The sequence below is a fragment of the Balaenoptera ricei genome, chromosome 12, assembly GCF_028023285.1.
Source record: "Balaenoptera ricei isolate mBalRic1 chromosome 12, mBalRic1.hap2, whole genome shotgun sequence".
Classification (NCBI taxonomy): domain Eukaryota; kingdom Metazoa; phylum Chordata; class Mammalia; order Artiodactyla; family Balaenopteridae; genus Balaenoptera; species Balaenoptera ricei.
The window spans coordinates 9,419,845-9,439,229 of record NC_082650.1 but is presented as its reverse complement, the minus strand read 5'-3'; the positions used below and the strand labels follow the sequence as shown (position 1 = coordinate 9,439,229).

At 38.5% G+C, this 19,385-nt stretch overlaps 1 protein-coding gene across 3 annotated transcripts in view; it reads right to left on the bottom strand.

The window, feature by feature from the left end:
• SERAC1 (serine active site containing 1) overlaps positions 1-19,384 on the bottom strand; it is a 79,325-nt gene extending 59,941 nt beyond the window's left edge. For all 3 annotated transcript variants that reach the window (XM_059940913.1, XM_059940915.1, XM_059940912.1), the window contains exon 1: positions 19,290-19,384. The gene's annotated coding sequence lies outside the window, so the exon portion shown is untranslated. The remainder of the gene's footprint in view (positions 1-19,289) is intronic.
• Position 19,385: the final 1 nt, after the last annotated feature.

Sequence of the window (19,385 nt, the reverse complement as noted above, 5' to 3'; positions counted from 1 at the left end):
TATCAAAATCCCAATAGCATTTTTCACAGAACTAGATCAAATAATTTAAAAATTGTATGGAAACAAAAGACCCCAAATAGCCAAAACAATCTTGAGAAAGAAAAACAGAGATGGAGGAATCACATCCCTGACTTCAGACTATACTACAAAGCTACAGTAATCAAAGCAGTATGGTACTGGCACAAAAGAGACATACAGATCAACGGAACAGAATAGAGAGCCCAGAAATAAACCCACACACTTATGGTCAATTAATCTATGGCAAAAGAGGCAAGAATAGACAATGGGGAAAAGACAGTCTCTTCAATAATTGGCGTTGGGAAAACTGGACAACTACATGTAAAAGAATGAAATTAGAACATTTTCTAACATCATATACAAAATAAACCCAAAATGGATTAAAGACCTAAATGGAAGACTTGAAACCATAAAACCCATAGAAGAAAACACTGATGGAATACTCTCTGACATAAATTGTAGCAATATTTTTTTTTAATCTGTCCCCTAAGGCAAAGGAAACAAAAGCAAAAACAAACAATTGGGACCTGATTAAATATAAAAGCTTTTGCACAGCAAAGGAAAACATCAACAAAATGAAAAGACAACCTACCGAATGGAAGAAGATATTTGCAAATAATATGACCTATAAGGGGTTAATATCCAAAATATATACACAGCTCATACAGCTCAACATTTTAAAACACCCAATTAAAGAATGCAGAAGACATGAATAGACGTTTTTTCCATAGGAGATACACAGATGGCCAACAGGCATGTAAAAAAATTCTCAACATCGCTAATTAGGAGACAAATGTAAATAAAAACCACAATGAGATGGCACCTCACACCTGTCAGAATGGCTATCATCAAAAAAAACACAAACAATAAGTGCTGGCAAGGAAGTGGAGAAAAGGGAACCCTCATACACTGTTGATGAGAATGTAGATTGGTGCAGCTACTGTCGAAACAGTCAGGAGGTTGCTCAAAAACTAAAATAGGGGTTTCCCTGGTGGTGCAGTGGTTAAGACTCTGTGCTCCCAATACAGAGGGGCCAGGTTCAATCCCTGGTCAGGGAACTAGATCCCACATGCATGCCACAACTAAGAAGCCCACCTGCCGCAACTAAGGAGCACACAGGCCGCACCTAAGGAGCCAGTAAGCAGCAACTAAGGAGCCTGCCTGCTGCAACTAAGACCTGTTGCAATCAAATAAATACATATTTTTTTAAAAACCTAAAAACAGAACTATCATACAATCCATCAATTACACTCCTGGGTATATATCCAAATAAAACTAAAATGCTAATTCAAAAAGATACATGCACCCCAATGTTCACAGCAGCATTGTTTACAATAGCCAAGATATGGAAGCAACCTAAGTGTCCATCAACAGATGAATGGATAAAGAAGATGTGGGTATATATATACAATGGAATAATATTCAGCCTTAAGAAAGAATGAAATTTTGCCATTTGCAACAACATGGATGGACGTGGAGGGTATTACGCTTAGTGAAATAAATCAGACACAGAAAGACAAATACTGCATGTTATCACTTGTATGTAGAATCTAAAAAATAAAAAAAACTAGTGAATATAACAAAAAAGAGACATACAGATATAGAGAATAAACCAGTGGTTACCAGTGGGTAGAGGGAATATGGAGAGGCAAGATAGGGGTAGGGGATTAAGAGGTACAAACTACCACATATAAAATAAATAAGCTACAAGTATATACAGTGCAGCACAGGGATTATAGCCAATATTTTATAACTATAAGTGCAGTATCCTCTATAAAATTTTGAATCATTGAGACTGGTACAAGTTGGCAGAGTAGAAGGACGTGTGCCCACTCCCTCTTGCGAGAGCACCGAATCACAACTAACCGCTGAACAATCATCAACAGGAAGACACTGGAACGCAACAAAAAAGATACCGCACATCCACAGACAAAGGAGAAGCCACAATGAGATGGTAGGAGGGGCGCGACCACAATAAAATCAAATCCCAAAACTGCTGGGTGGGTGACTCAAAAACTGGAGAACACTTATACCACAGAAGTCTACCCACTGAAGTGAAGGTTCTGAGCCCCATGTCAGGCTTCCCAACCTGGGGGTCTGGCAACAGGAGAAGGAATTCCTAGAGAATTAGACTTTGAAGGCTAGCGGGATTTGACTGCAGGACTTCGACAGGACTGGGGAAACAGACTCCACTCTTGGAGGGCACACACAAAGTAGTGCAAGCATTGGGACCCAGGGGGAAGGAGCAGTGACCCCATAAGAGACTGAACCAGACCTACCTGCTAGTGCTGGAGGGTCTCCTGCAGAGGCAGGGGGTGGCTGTGGCTCACTGTGGGGACAAGGAAACTAGCAGCAGAAGTTCTGGGAAGTTGTCCTTGGCATGAGCCCTCCCAAAGTCTGCCATTAGCCACATCAAAGAGCCGGGTAGGCTCCAGTGCTGGGTCGCCTCAGGCCAAACAACAAACAGGGAGGGAACCCAGCCCCACCCATCAGCCGACAAGCAGATTAAAGTTTTACTGAGCTCTGCCCACCAGAGCAACAACCAGCTCTAACCACCACCAGTCGCTCCCATCAGGAAACTGGCACAAGCCTCTTAGATAGCCTCATCCAACAGATGGCAAACAGCAGAAGCAGGAAGAACTACAATTCTGCAGCCTCTGGAAGGAAAACCACATTGACAGAAAGATAGACAAAATGAAAAGGCAAAGGACTTTGTACCAAATGAAGGAACAAGATAAAACCCCAGAAAAACAACTAGATGAAGTAGAGATAAGCAACCTTCCAGAAAAAGAATTCAGAATAATGATACTGTAGATGATCCAGGACCTCGGAAAAAGAATGGAGGCAAAGATCAAGAAGATGCAAAAAATGTTTAACAAAGACCTAGAAGAATTAAAGAAAAAACACCTAGAAGAATTTAAGAACAGAGATGAACAATACAGTAATTGAAATGAAAAATACACTAGAAGAAATCAATAGCAGAATAACTGAGGCAAAAGAACGGATAAGTGACTGGGGAAGACAGAATGGTGGAATTCACTGCCATGGAAAAGAATAAAGAAAAACGAATGAAAAGAAATGAAGACAGCCTAAGAGACCTCTGGGACAACATTAAACGCAACAACATTCGCATTACAGGGGTCCCAGAAGGAGGAGAGAAAAAGGACCCAAGAAAATATTTGAAGAGATTATAGTTGAAAACTTCCCTAACATGGGAAAGGAAATAGCCACCCAAGTCCAGGAAGCGCAGAGAGTCCCATATAGGATAAACCCAAGGAGAAACACGCCAAGACACATAGTAATCAAACTGGCAAAAATTAAAAACAAAGCAAAATTATTGAAAGCAACAAGCAAAAAACGACAAATAACATACAAAGGAACTCCCATAAGGTTAACAGCTGATTTCTCAGCAGAAACTCTACAAGCCAGAAGGGAGTGGCATGATATATTTAAAGTGATGAAAGGGAAGAACCTACAACCAAGATTACTCTACCCGGCAAGGAACTCATTCAGATTCAATGGAGAAATCAAAAGCTTTACAGACAAGCAAAAGCTAAGAGAATTTAGCACCACCAAACCAGCTCTACAACAACTGCTAAAGGAACTTCTCTAAGTGGGAAGCACAAGAGAAGAAAACGACCTACAAAAACAAATCCATAACAATTAAGAAAATGGTAATAGAAATATACGTATCGATAACTACCTTAAACGTGAATGGATTAAATGCTCCAACCAAAAGACACAGTCTCACTGAATGGATACAAAAACAAGACCCATATATATGCGGTCTACAAGAGATCCACTTCAGACCCAGGGACACATACAGACTAAAAGTGAGGGGATGGAAAAAGATATTCCATGCAAATGGAAGCCAAAAGAAAGCTAGAGTAGCATATCAGATAAAATAAACCTTAAAATAAAGAATGTTACAAGAGACAAGAAAGGACACTACAAAATGATCAAGGGATCAATCCAAGAAGAAGATATAAAAATTATAAATATTTATGCACCCAACATAGGAGCACCTCAATACATAAGGCAACTGCTAACACCTATGAAAGAGGAAATTGACAGTAACCCGATAACAGTGGGGGACTTTAACACCTCACTTACACCAATGCACAGACCATCCAAACACAAGCTTTAAATGACACAACAGACGAGATAGATTTAATTGATATTTATAGGACATTCCATCCAAAAACAGCAGATTACACTTTCTTCTCAAATGCCCACGGAACATTCTCCAGGATAGATCACATCTTGGGTCACGAATCAAGCCTCAGTAAATTTAAGAAAATTGAAATCATATCAAGCATCTTTTCTGACCACAGCGCTATGAGATTAGAAATCAATTTCATGGGAAAAAACGTAAAAAACACAAACACATGGAGGCTAAACAATACGTTACTAAATAACCAAGAGATCACTGAAGAAATCAAAGAGGAAATCAAAAAATACCTACAGACAAATGACAATGAAAACACGACAATCCAAAACCTATGGGATGCAGCAAAAGCAGTTCTAAGAAGGAAGTTTATAGCAATACAAGCCTACCTCAAGAAACAAGTAAAATCTCAAATAAACAATCTAGCCTTACACCTAAAGGAACTAGAGAAAGAAGAACAAACAAAACCCAAAGTTAGCAGAAGGAAAGAAATAATAAAGATCAGAGCAGAAATAAATGAAATAGAAACAAAGAAAAGAATCGCAAAGATCAATAAAACTAAAAGCTGGTTCTTTGAGGAGATAAACAAAATTGACAAACCATTACCCAGACTCATCAAGAAAAAGAGGGAGAGGACTCAAATCAATAAAATTAGAAATGAAAAAGAAGAAGTTACAACAGACACCACAGAAATACAAAGCATCCTAAGAGACAACAACAAGCAACTCTATGCCAATAAAATGGACAAACTGGAGGAAATGGACAAATTCTTAGAAAGGTATAACCTTCCAAGACTGAAGCAGGAAGAAACAGAAAATATGAACAGACCAAACACAAGTAATGAAATTGAAACTGTGATTTAAAATCTTCCAACAAACAAAAGTCCAGGACCAGATGGCTTCACAGGTGAATTCTGTCAAACATTTAGAGAAGAGTTAACACCCATCCTTCTCAAACTCTTCCAAAAAATTGCAGAGGAAGGAACACTCCCAAACTCATTCTATGAGGCCACCATCACCCTGATACCAAAACCAGACAAAGATACTACAAAAACAGAAAATTACAGACCAATATCACTGATGAATATGGACGCAAAAATGCTCAACAAAATACTAGCAAACAGAATCCAACAACACATTAAAAGGATCAGACACCATGATCAAGCGGGATTTATCCCAGGGATGCAAGGATTCTTCAATATACGCAAATCAATCAATGTGATACACCATATTAACAAATTGAAGAATAAAAACCATATGATCACCTCAATAGATGCAGAAAAAGCTTTTGACAAAATTCAACATCCATTAATGACAAAAACTCTCCAGAAAGTGGGCACAGAGGGAACCTACCTCAACATAATAAAGGCCATCTACAACAAACCCACAGCAAACATCATTCTCAGTGGTGAAAAACCAACCATTTCCTCTAAGGTCAGGAACAAGACAAGGATGTCCACTCTCACCATTATTATTCAACATAGTTTTGGCAGTCCTAGCCACGGCAATCAAAGAAGGAAAAGAAATTAAAGGAATACAAATTGGAAAAGAAGAAGTAAAACTGTCACTGTTTGTAGATGACATACTACACATAGAGAATCCTAAAGATGCCACCAGAAATCTACTAGAGCTTATCAATGAATTTGGTAAAGCAGCAGGATACAAAATTAATGCACAGAAATCTCCTGCATTCCTATACACTAATGATGAAAAATCTGAAAGAGAAATTAAGGAAACACTCCCATTTACCAGTGCAACAAAAAGAATAAAATACCTAGGAATAAACCTGCCTAGGGAGAAAAAAGACTTGTATGCAGAGAACTATAAGACACTGATGAAAGAAATTAAAGATGATACCAACAGATGGAGAGATATACCATGTTCTTGGATTGGAAGAATCAATACTGTGAAAATGACTATCCTACCCAAAGCAATCTACAGATTCAATGCAATCCCTATCATATTACCAATGGCATTTTTTACAGAACTAGAACAAAAAAACTTAAAATTTGTATGGAGACACAAAAGACCCCAAATAGCCAAAGCGGTCTTGAGGGAAAAAAACGGAGCTGGAGGAATCAGACTCCCTGACTTCAGACTATACTACAAAGCTACAGTAATCGAGACAATATGGTACTGGCACAAAAACAGAAATATAGGTCAATGGAACAGGATAGAAAGCCCAGAGATAAACCCATGCACTTATGGTAAAGTAATCTATGACAAAGGAGGCAAGGATATACAATGGAGAAAAGACAGTCTCTTCAATAAGTGGTGCTGGGAAAATTGGACAGCTACATGTAGAAGAATGAAATTAGAACACTCCCTAACACCATACACAAAAATACACTCAAAATGGATTAGAGACCTAAATGTAACACCGGACACTATAAAACTCTTAGAGGAAAACATAGGAAGAACACTCTTTGACATAAATCACAGCAAGATCTTTCTTGATGCACCTCCTAGAGTAATGGAAATAAAAACAAAAATAAACAAATGGGACCTAATGAAACTTAAAAGCTTTGCAAAGCAAAGGAAACTACAAACAAGACAAAAAGACATCCCTCAGAATGGGAGAAAATATTTGCAAATGAATCAACAGACAAAGGATTAATCTCCAAAATATGTAAACAGTTCATGCCGCTCAATATTAGAAAAACAAAGAACCCAATCAAAAAATGGACAGAAAACCTAAATAGACACTTGTCCAAAGAAGACATACAGATGGCCAAGAAGCACATGAAAAGCTGCTCAACATCACTAATTATTAGAGAAATGCAAATCAAAACTACAATGAGGTATCACCTCACACCAGTTAGAATGGCCATCACCAGAAAATCCACACACAATAAATGCTGGAGAGGGTGTGGAGAAAAGGGAACCCTCTTGCACTGTTGGTGGGACTGTAAATGGATGCAGCCACTATGGAGAACAGACAGTATGGACGTTCCTTAAAAAACTAAAAATAGAATTACCATATGACCCAGCAATCCCACTACTGGGCATGTACCCAGAGAAAAGCATAGTTCAAAATGACACATGCACCCTAATGTTCACTGCAGCACTATTTACAATAGCCAGGTCATGGAAGCAACTTAAATGGAAGCAACCTAAATGCCCATCGACAGACGAATGGGTAAAGAAGATGTGGTACATATATACAATAGAATAGTACTCAGCCATAAAAAGGAACGAAATTGGGTCATTTGTAGAGACATGGATGAATCTAGAGACTGTCATACAGAGTGAAGTAAGTCAGAAAGAGAAAAACAAATACCGTATATTAACGCATATATGTGGAACCTAGAAAAATGGTACAGATGAACCGGTTTGCAGGGCAGAAACAGAGACACAGATGTAGAGAACAAACATATGGACACCAAGGGGGGAAAGTGGTGGGGTTATGGTGGTGGTGTGATGAATTGGGAGATTGGGATTGACATATATAAACTAATATGTATAAAATGGATAACTAATAAGAATCTGCTGTATAGAAAAATAAATAAAATTCAAAAAATTTTTTGAATCATGTTGTACACCTAAAACAAATATAATATTCTAAATCAACTGTACCTCAAAAAAAATAAATTAATTAAATGTTTTACATTTCACTCTGTCCTAAAATATAGTTAGCTGGGTTTAGAATTCTAAATTAACAGTAGGTTTCCTTAAGCATGTTCATGCTACTTCTAGTGACATTTCATCTGATACTTATTGATGCTCATAAGAAATCTGTTGTAAGTCTACTTTTTGTTTCTTTGCAGGCAAAGTATAAAGAGGTTTATAATATTCTCTGTAGAACCACACTGCCTAGTTTCAAGTCCAGTTCCACCAACAACCTATATTAGTTGTGTCTTTTATGATGCTCTGACATCTCGGGGCCTTGAGGACCCAGGAGGCGACTGCCCCTTCCAGGGTTAGCTAAGTCTTAGAAACTGCAAAGAATTTTGCTTCTGAGCACACCTTTCACATGCAAACCAACCAATCCTTAGTCTCTACTCTGCAACGCCTCCTTTATTTATCATACACCATGCCAATATTCCCCTCACCCTGAATCAACCCAGGGCCAGGTATCAGACAACTAGGGACCTCCCCTACAGGCCAGAGGCTGCCAAAATTATTCAATCTATCCAACCCTAAACTTGTTCAGCTTGCCTATCCTGTCTTATCCATTTCTTCCCATGAAAATCACAACAAAGGCTCTGGCCCATGGTTTCCCTCTCACTCCTTCTACACCGAGGAACCCTAATGTGTCCCCATGTGGCTGTGCATGGCATGGCACATCCCCTCTTCTTGGAAACAACACTAAACTCTTCTTTCAAGGCAGCTGTCTTTGTGTCTGTCACCTTACCATCCATGATTAAAAAGAAATCCTGAGTACACTTTAAAACACAACTAGACATATGATTATGGGCTAACCTCTCTGTGCCTCACTTTCCTCATCTACAAAATAGCAGTAGTAATAGGACTACTTTAAAGGGTTACTATAAATATTATATGAGTTGATACATGTAAAGCACACAGAATAGTGCATATTCCAAGTTAAGTGCTCAATAAATATTACTTATCATTATCATGATTATTTTATTTCATCCGCCAGTTTTAAGATCTTTTGTTTCTGATGTTCTTAAATGTCCCTATTTTATGTCTGTGTATGGGATTGTTTTTATACATACTGCTCAGGATTTGGTGTGCTCCATTATATTTTTTTCCTTCTGCTACTCCTATTAGATGTATGTTAGACTTTCTTACTCTATACCCCAAATATCAGCTTCTTCCATATTTTCTACCTTTTTCTGTCCCTGACATGCATTATGGATTGTTTCCTCAAATCTATCTTCCAATTCATCCTTTATTTAGCTGTATTTAGCTTGCCATTCAATCTATCTACTATTTCAATAACTTTCTTTTACTTCTAAAACTTCTATTTGGCTTACTTTCACACTTGCCTGCTCTTTTTACACACTATTCTGTTTCTGTCCTAAATTATGACAGATTGTAAAAATGGCCACAAATTATTCCTTTTCCTATGTGAATGTTCCTTGCTAGTGCCTTCCCATACTATGGACTAGTCTTACAACTGACTTTGGCCATAAGACAACAGAAACGTGATGCAGGCAGAGACTTGAGAAGCACTTGCACACTGAGGCTTCTGTCTTTGCTGCTCTTGGGAACTGTGTGACCACACCATGAAAAGATGCCCAGCTTACTCTGCTGAATGAAAAGAGAAATGCTGCTGAATATCCCCATTTGCCCAAACACCAGTACAAACTGACAGCCAGCACCAACTGGCAGGCATATGAGGTAATCTCTAGCTAACCAGTCCCTAGCTGACCCTACAAAACCCATATTCAACCCTTAGACTTATAAGCAATAATAAAATGGTTGTTTTAGTAACTGAGCTTTGGAATAGTTTACAGTGCAGCAAAAAGCTAACTGATACATGTGGTTTCTAAACCTTCCTTTACACTTTAAACATACTTATTTTAAAGTTTCTCTGTTGGAACCACTATTTCTAATAATTAGGGCTGGCTATCCTTCACGGTGGTTTGTCTATATGCTTTGTAATCTTTGATTGAAAGCTCATCTTCAGTGGGTATATTTTCTGTGGGAGTCCTATGTGCTCTGGGCCAACTGTGCACACAGCAGTTTTAAACTTTCTTGGTCAAAGTATGACAGGTATTACAAATTTCTGGATTTCTCAACCTGGGTTCCCAGTACTATGAGGACAGTATGAATTCAAACCCCACAACCATAAGTGGTTTTAATCAGAGTTCCAATTTCCACTGTTTAATGCTCTTGGTAAAAGAAAGTTTTCATGCTGTTTCTATAGTCTAATGGAAAAAATTTGCTAGTCCCTATTTCCTTGAAAGTGTACACCTTCAAGACAATCACCTTTAAGCTAGGCTGACTTTAACTCTGTTGCACATAAGGTCCAAGTAATTAAGGTCTCTTATCAGTTTCTGATAATCCTATAACTTGCTTCAAGCATTCCCTCAGTGCTACAACTTTTCCTGAGTTTCCTCTTCTCTTCCTTCTCACAATTCCAAGTTCTTTCACTGCATCCTAACTAAAAGTTTCATGTGTATGGAAGGAGCAGAGGATGCTGCCTGGAAGTAAAAGTAACTTCTTAAATCTGAGCACATTATTCCCCTGCTTCAAATCTTTCAATAATTCCCCATTGCCCACATCAGTGTTTCTTAATATACTGACCTCTAGAAAATCAGTGGCCCTAAGTTGTCTATCAAGAGTGCTACAGGTTTGCCTCTCAGTTTCAGAGGAAAAAGTGATAAATTTTTTTTTTATGGCTGCACTGTGTCTTCGCTGCTGTGCATGGGCTTTCTCTAGTTGCGGCGAGCGGGGGTTACTCTTTGTTGCAGTGTGCAGATTTCTTATTGTGGTGGCTTCTCTTGTTGTGGAGCACGGGCTCTAGGCACACGGGCTTCAGTAGTTGCAGCACATGGGCTCAGCAGTTGCGGCACGCAGGCCCTAGAGCATGTGGGCTTTAGTAGTTGTGGCACATGGGCTCAGTAGTTGTGGCACACAGGCTCAGTAGTTGTGGCTCGCAGGCTCTAGAGCGCAGGCTCAGTACTTGTGGCGCCTGGGCCTAGCTGCTCCGTGGCATGTGGGATCTTGCCGGACCAGGGATTGAACCCATGTCCCCTGCACTGGCAGGCAGATTCTCAACCACTGTGCCACCAGGGAAGTCCCTGATAAAAAAATTTTGTTCATATACTTTTTTTTTCTATTTTTAAGGTGTTTTAGACATAGTAATATTAACCCTTTAAATGAAACAGCTCTAAGGTTTTGATAAATGCCATCAAATCAAAATTTAAAACAGTCTTATCAACCCAAACAATTCTGTCCCCTTTTGTAGTCAAATCTCTTCCACACCTAGTTCTGAAAACCACTGATCTGTTTTCTGTCACTATAGTTTTGCCTTTGCAAGGATGTCATATAAACGAAATCACACAGTATGTAGCCTATGAGTCTGGTTTCCTTCACTTAGCAAAAGGCAACTGAGAATCATCCGTGTTGTTGTATTAGTAATTCATTTTTTTTATGGCTTAGTACCATTCCATTGTATGGATATACTAGTTTGTTTATACATTCCCCAGCTGAAGGATATTTGGCTTGTTTTCAGTTTCTGGTGATTATGAACAAAGTAGCTATAAACACTTGCATACAGATTTTTTTGTGTTAACATAAGTTTTCACTTCACTTGGGTAAAAACCTAGATGTGAGTCATAAGGTAAATGTATTTTAACTTTATAAGAAACTGCCAAACTTTTCCAAAATGGATATACCATTTTGTATTACCACCAGTAAATTATTAGAGATCCAGTTGTACTGCATCTTCATTCACACTTGACAGGGTCAGTCACTTTAATTTTATGCATTCTAATAGGTGTGTAGTAATATCTCATTACGGTTTTAACTTGCATTTCTTTTTTTTTTTTTTTTGGATGTGGACCATTTTTAAAGTCTTTACTGAATTTGTTACAATATTGTTATTTTATGTTTTTGGTTTTTTGGCCACAAGGCATGTGGGATCTTAGCTCCCCAACCAGGGACTGAACTTGTACCTCCTGCATCAGAAGGCAAAGTCCTAACCACTGGACCGCCAGGGACGTCCCACTTTCATTTTTTTAATGGCCAGTGATGTTGAGCATCTTTTCATGGGTTTATCTGCCATCTCTATTTATTCTTTGGTGAAGAGTCTGTAAAAAACTGTTTGCCCTTTTTTTTTGGCTGCACCACGTGGAACGCGGGATCTTAGTTCCCCGACCAGGGATCGAATCCATGCCCTCTGCAGTGGAAGTGCAGAGTCTTAACCACTGGACTGCCAGGGAAGTCCCTGCCCATTTTTAATAAGGTTGTTTGTTTCCTTATCACTGAGTTTTGGGAGTACTTTATATATATTCTGGATAAAAGGTTTTTGTTAGACATATGATTTGTAAACATGTTCTTCCAGCCTACAGCTTGTCTTTTCATTCTCTTAAATGTGTTTGCAAAGAGCAAAAGTTCTCAATTTTGATGAAGTCAAATTAATCAACTTTTAACTTTATGGATCATGATTTTGGTGTGTCATAAAAGAAATCTTTCCTTAACCCAAGGTCACCAAGTTATTCTCCCATACTTTTCTCTAGGAAATCAACAGTTTTAGGTTTTACATTTAGGTTTATGATCCATTCTGAGTGGATTTTTGTATAGAGTGAAAGTTATAGATTAGGGTTCTTTTTTTTTTGCATATGCATATGCAATTGTTCTAGAATCATTTGTTGAAAGGACTGCTGTTTCCCCATTTAATTGCATTTGCATCTTTGCCAAAAATCAATTGACTGACCATGTGTATACATGTCTATTTCCGCACTGTTTCACTGATCTATACGTTGACTCAACCTTTTTTCCAATGCCACATTCATCCTGATTACTGTATATTTACAGTAGACTTGAAATCAGGTAGTGTGTATCTTTGAACTTTGTTGTTTTTTTTCAAAATTGTTTTTGCTACTCCAGTTTGCCCTTCCATATAAATTTAAGAATCAGCTTGTCTATTTCTACAAAAAAATTCTTCTGAAATTTCGATTGAGTCTTCCAATCCATTAATATGGATTATCTACTTGTTCAATCATCTATTATGTTTTTCACATGTTTGGTAATTTCCAGCATACAAATATTGCATATACTTTTAAAGAGTTATACCAAAGTATTTTATGATTTTTAGTAAAATTATAAATAATTATTTGGTTTTTTTAAATTTCAATTTCCAGTTTTTCACTACTAGTATATAAAAACCACTGAGTTTTGTGTATTTCCTTGTATCCTGTGACCTTGCTAAGCTTACTTATTAATTTTGGGACCTTTATTTGTAGATTGTTTTGGATCTTTCTACATAGACAGTTATGTTGCCTGTGAATAGAGACAGTTCAATTTCTTCCTTTCCAATCGATATGCCTTCTATTTCTTTACCTTGCTTTACTTCACAGGCTAGGACCTACAGTACAATGCTGAATAAAAGTAGTGAGAGCAAATATCCTTGTATTGTTCCTGATCTTAGGAGAAAAGTATTCAGTCTTTCACCATTAAGGATGATGTTAGCTGTAGACTCTTTGTAGCTGTCCTTTCTCTCTTTGAGGACATTCCCTTCTATTCCCTTCTACTCTGAATTTTGTCAGAAGCATTTTGTGCATTAATTAAGGTGAACATATGATGTTTCTGTAGTCTGTTAATATAATACATTTCCTCGATTAATATTCCCAGAATAAATCTCACTAAGTCACGATACAATATCCTTTTTAAATATTGTTTTGGATTTGCTAGTTGTTTTTTTTTTTTTAATTTTTGGCTACATTGGGTCTTCGTTGCTGTGCGCGGACTTCCTCTAGTTGCGGTGAGCAGGGGCTACTCTTCATGTGGTACGCTGTCTTCTCATTGCGGTGGCTTCTCTTGCTGTGGAGCATAGGCTCTAGGCATGCAGGCTTCATTAGTTGTGGCTCGCGGGCTCCAGAGCACAGGCTCAGTAGTTGGGGCGCACAGGCTCAGTAGTTGGGGCGCACAGGCTTAGTTGCTCCATGGCATGTGGGATCTTCCCGGACCAGGGCTCAAACCCATGTCCCCTGCATTGGCAGGCAGATTCTTAACCACTGAGCCACCAGGGAAGCCCCTGCTAGTATTCTGTTAATATTTTTTGTGTCTATGTTCACAAGAGATACTAATCTCTAGTTTTCTTGTGATGTCTTTGGTTTTCACATCAAGGTATTCCTGGTCTCATAAAATAAGTAGGCAAGTGTTCCATCTTCTTTTATGTTCTGGAAGAGTTTATGTAGAACTGTATTCTTTCTTCCTTAAAAAGTTTTAAGTAGGATTCCCACATTATCTTTTTAAGGTCTTAGGGTCTAAAGTGACATGCTCTCTTTCATTCCTGAGTTATGAGGATTTGTGTCTTTTTTTTTTTTCTCACCATTTTCTTTTTTTTTTTATGGGGGTATAGTTGTTTTACAATGCTGTGTTAGTTTCTACTGTACAGTGAAGTGGAGTTCCCTGTGCTATACAGCAGGTTCTTATTAGTCATGTATTTTATACATATTAGTGTATATATATCAATCCCAATTCATCCCACCACCTCCCCCACCCCTCTGCTTTCACCCCCTTGGTGCCATACATTTGTTCTCTACATCCGTGTCTTTTCTCTCTTTTTTTTTCAGCCAGTCTAGCTAGAGTTTTCTCAATTTCATTGATTTTTTCAAAGACACAGGATTTAGTTTCATTGAGTTACTCTCCTGTTTTTCCATTATCAATTTCATTGCTTTGTGCTCTTAATAGTCTCTGCCTTGTGCTTATTTTGATTTGAAATAGCTCTTTTTTCTCAAGCTTCTTAAAATTAAAGCTTAGATCACTAATCTAAAATCTCCTCTTTGCTAATGTAAATATTTAATGCTAAAAATTTCCCTCTAAGCATTGATTTGACTGCATCCTTCACATTTTGATATGCTGTTTTTTTTCTTTCATTCAATTAAAAATATTTTCTAATTGCACTGTGACTTCCTCTTTGACCCATGGGATATTTTTAGAAGTATCTTATTTAATGTCCAAATATTTGGGAATTTCCAGGTATCTTTATTATTGATTTTTAGTTTAATTCCATTGTGGTTGGAGAACAGGCTTTGTATATTTTCAATTCTTTTAAATCGTGGCTTGCTTTATGACACAGAATATGGTCTCTCTTGATGAATATTCCATACTCACTTGAAAAGAATGTATATTCTGTTGTTGCTGGGTAGAGGGACCTACAAATGACTATTAGCTCAAGCTAGTTGATGGTGCTTTTCAGGTGTTTTCTTCCTTACTGATTTTATGTCAAGTCATTTTGTTGATTACTAACAGAGGAGTGTTGAAGGCAGGGGCCAGTCAATCACGAAAGTCCTTTTTAGCTAAATTAAGGAGTATGAAGCTTACCCTGAGTTATGGAAGCTGACAGGAGATTAACTTTAAGAAATAGAACAATAAGATTAAAAAATTTTCTTTAGAAAACTTGACAAGATTGAAAATAGGTTGGAGAAGAGCTAAAGTAGAGATGCGGAGAACCAATAGGGAGGCTTTTAACAATAATCAAGGAGAAACATGTACTTGAATTAAGGCAGTAGCTCTGAGAATAATCAAGAAAAAACAGACTTAAGGAGATAATAAGAGAAAAGAATCTGATAAACAACTGGGTGAGAGATGGAGAGGAATGGATAAAAGGGAAGAGGCAATTATGATTCTCAGTTTCTGGTTTGGATTACTGAGTATATAAGGGATAACATTTACCAGAACAGAAAAATACAAGAAGAGAAATGGATTTGAGGGAAAGGATGAATTCCCAATTTCAACATGCTGAGATGAAAGTTCTTGTAAAATATTCATGAAAGATGTCCATTAAGCTATGTGGGCTCAGCAGAGAGGTCTACACTATAGATATAGATTTATGTCATCAGCACATATTATTAATTGAAACCATAGTTTTGGATGAAGTTATTGAAGATCAGCATATAAACCAGTGTTTCTCTAAATGTCACCCTAAAATTATCTGCAGATTATTAAAATGCAAATTCCTAGACACCATTTTAGATTAAATTTATCTAAGTCTCATAGGCTGAAACCAAGGTGTTAGCTGGGCTGTATCACTTATTGAAAGCTCTGAGGGAGACTGCACTTCCAGGCTCATTCAGGCTGCTGGCAGAATTCAGTTCTATTCAGCTGCAGGACTGAGGTCCTTGTTTCCTTGCTAGTTGTTGTCTGAGTGCCACCCTTCACTCTCAGAGCCCTCCCTCTAGTCTTTGCAGGTAGTCCCTTACATCTGAGAACCAACAACAGCTTATCCTTCTCACATTGCCACATCTCTGACTCTTCTGTTTTCCTCTTCCACTTTTAAGGGTCTGTGTGATTACATTAGGCTCTCCCAGAACATCTAAAATAATCTCCCTACCCTAAAATCTGTAACCTTAATTCCATCTGCAAAGTCCCCCTTTCCTTGTAATGTAACATATTCACAGGTTCCAGGGATTTGGGCATGGACATCTTTGGGGTGCCAGTATTCTGCCTACCACAAGCAGTCTGATACAAGTCATTTTGTAGACATATATTTTCATTTCTCTTGGGTAAATATCTAGGAGTGGAATTGCTGGGTCATAGTGCAGATATATGTTTAACTCTATAAAACACTGGGCACACAGCTGAATAAAGACTACATTCACCTATCTTTCCTTCTTGTTAGTGTGTCACTGACTAAGAACTGGTTAATGGGTTTTAAGTGGATGTGTCATAAGCAACACCTGAGAAGCGTCCTTAAAGATAAAAGTATGTGCCTTTCATCAAGCTTCCCCCTTGCTATGAGCAGGTGGCATTTGGAATTAAAGCAGTCATCTCAATCATGAGGTAGCATGCTAAGGATGGCAGAACAGCAAGACAGAGGAGTCTGAATCCCTGATGATCACAGAGCTGCTGCCATACCATCTGTGGCCTGCCTACCTATAGAATCATATGCATATTTAAGCCATTATTATATTTTCTATGTAATGCAGCCAAATCCAATTCTAACACATCACGGTTTTAAATATCTATATGCTAGTGATCCCAAAGTTGTACCTCCAGCCACAATCTTTCCAGACTCATCTATCCAACAGCTACTGGAACATTTCCACTTGGATGTAAAACAGGCCTTTCAAACTTAACTGTCCAAAACAGAATTCTTTATTTTTTCTCCCCGAACTCTTCCTCCTCTCATTCTCCTCATCAGCACCAAACAAATAGTAAATGGTTTTTTATAAATGGTGAATGATCTACCTCAGAGTTCAAGCAAAAAACACATATGTTGTCCTTGATTCTTTGCTTTCGCCTCACCTCGTATCCAAACCATGCACAATTCTTGTTCTCTGCCATCAAAATATATCCCAAATCCAGCCATTTTTTTCCATCCTCACTGTTATTACTCTAGTGCAAGTCACCATCATCTCTCATTTGCAATAGCATCCTCAATGGTGCTTTTGTAGCTTAAAAAATCCTTCCCAGAGAGATGAAAAAGTTCTGGAGATAGGTAGTAGTAATGGTTGCATGATAACATGAATATCACTGAACTGTACACCTAAAAGTGGTTAAGTTGGTAAATTTTATGTTACATGTATTTAACCCAAATAAAACAAACAAAAATCTTTCCTTGAGACAAGATAGCCTCCTATATTTCCTATATTTTTTTCTAAATATTTTTCATGTGTGTCTTTCACACTTAGGTCTTCAATCCATTTGGAAATTACTATTGTGAATGGTGTGAAGTAGGAATCTAATTTTGTCTTCAATCTATATGGATATCACATATCTCAGCATCATTTATTGAATACTCTGTGCTTTTGTAATACCAAAGCTTACCAAAGCTAACCTTATACTCAGCTTCCATATGTATGCGGACGTGTTTCTAAGCTCTCTATTCTGTTCCATGAGTCTACTTTCCTGTCCCTAAACCAATACCAGTAATTAAGACAGTAGTCTCAATTATCATGGCTTTACATTGTTTTGATATCTGGGAGGAAGAGACTTTATTTTTCTTCAAAATTGAGTTAGCAATTCTGGGTGCTTTGTCTTTTCATATACATGTTAGGTTCAGCATGTCAATTTCCATGAAAAACCATACAGCAATTTTAATTGGAATTGCAATGAATCTGTAGAATTGGAGAAAACTGACATCTTTATGATACTGAGTCTTCCTATCCACCAATATGGTATATCTCTCCATTTACCTGGTTCTTCTTTTATGTGTTTCAGTAGAGCATTATAATTTTCTCCTTAAAGGACTATGAAGCTTTAGTCTGATCTATTTCCAGATACCTTCAGTTTTTAATATAGTTATGAATAGTTATCTTTATTATTAAAATTCCTAGTTAGTTTTTGCTGGTGTGTAGAAGTTACTGTTTTACTCAGAAATCTGCTTGAACTGAAGGCCATTTCTGATGACCTCCTAACCAAAGAAGCCCTCCCCTCCCAGTCATTCTTTATAACTTCACATCAGTTAACCTTCTTGTTAACTGATTTTTAGTGTCCCTCTCCCCCACTATAACTAGTTGCTTGTTCACGATTGTATCCCCAGTGTCTAGAATAGGGTCTGTGTAACACGTAATTGTGCAAAATGTCTGCTGAATAAATAAATGAGGTCTTAAACCTGGATGATTTGGAAAATACAGGAAGAAAAGCAGATTTTGAAGTGAGGGTGGAGTGAGAACTAGTTCAGTTTGAGAGGCGAAGTTTAGAGTTCTCACAGGTCGTTAATGTGCAGGCATCAGGCCAGCACCTGGAGCACAAGAATGGAGGTTTGATGTGATGGAAGTGATGAGACCGTCAAGGAGGAGAATGCATTCAAGAAGGAAAAAAAAGAAAATATACTTGGGAAGAACTACACCTGAGTCAGATTAAAGAGAGATGGAGCGAACATGCACAACAATATGGAAACCAACCGGACGGGAAAGATTTGAAACACAGAAAGAGGGAAATAAATCGAAGAGCTAGGTTCGTAAATCACATGAACACACAATTAGAGAAGTACAATTTCATTTAAGGAACAGAAAGCAAGAACCTCATTTCTCCACTGGTAAAACCAATTGGAGAACGACACAGCTCTATTAGACCACAGATCCGAATTTGGGGAAGAGAGTAATTTTATTTTACTCTGGGTCTTTCACTTTAATATGACAATTACCGGTCTTGGAGGACCTATCAGCATTCAATCTATTCAACCTCTCGGGTCACAGCTAGACGCTACCGTCTGAAAGGTTCGGATTTAAACGAGGAGACTGTTTCCTCCTCATTTTCATCGTCTTGCCGTGACCACCGCGCCCGAGCTAAAGGTACCGGCAGATGCTCTTTGGGCCTTGGATTGTAACTAGAGAAGGGTGGCAACCGGGAAAGAAGAGTCGGGCTGCCGAGGCTGCGAGAGAGGCCCTCACCTCACGCCCAGCGGCGGGTCAGCGGGTCAGTCAGGGGCCGCGCCCCGTCGCAGCCCTCCCCACTCCCCGCCGTGCCGGGCTTCGCCAGGGCCCCCGCCCGCCCCCACGAGCCCAGCCTTCCCTTCCTACCTGCCGGCACGCAGACTCAGCCAGCCTCCAGGTCGGCAGGGAGACCACCACTCTCCGCCGCTCCCAGCCCGCGCGCGCCCCCGACCAGCGGCTGGC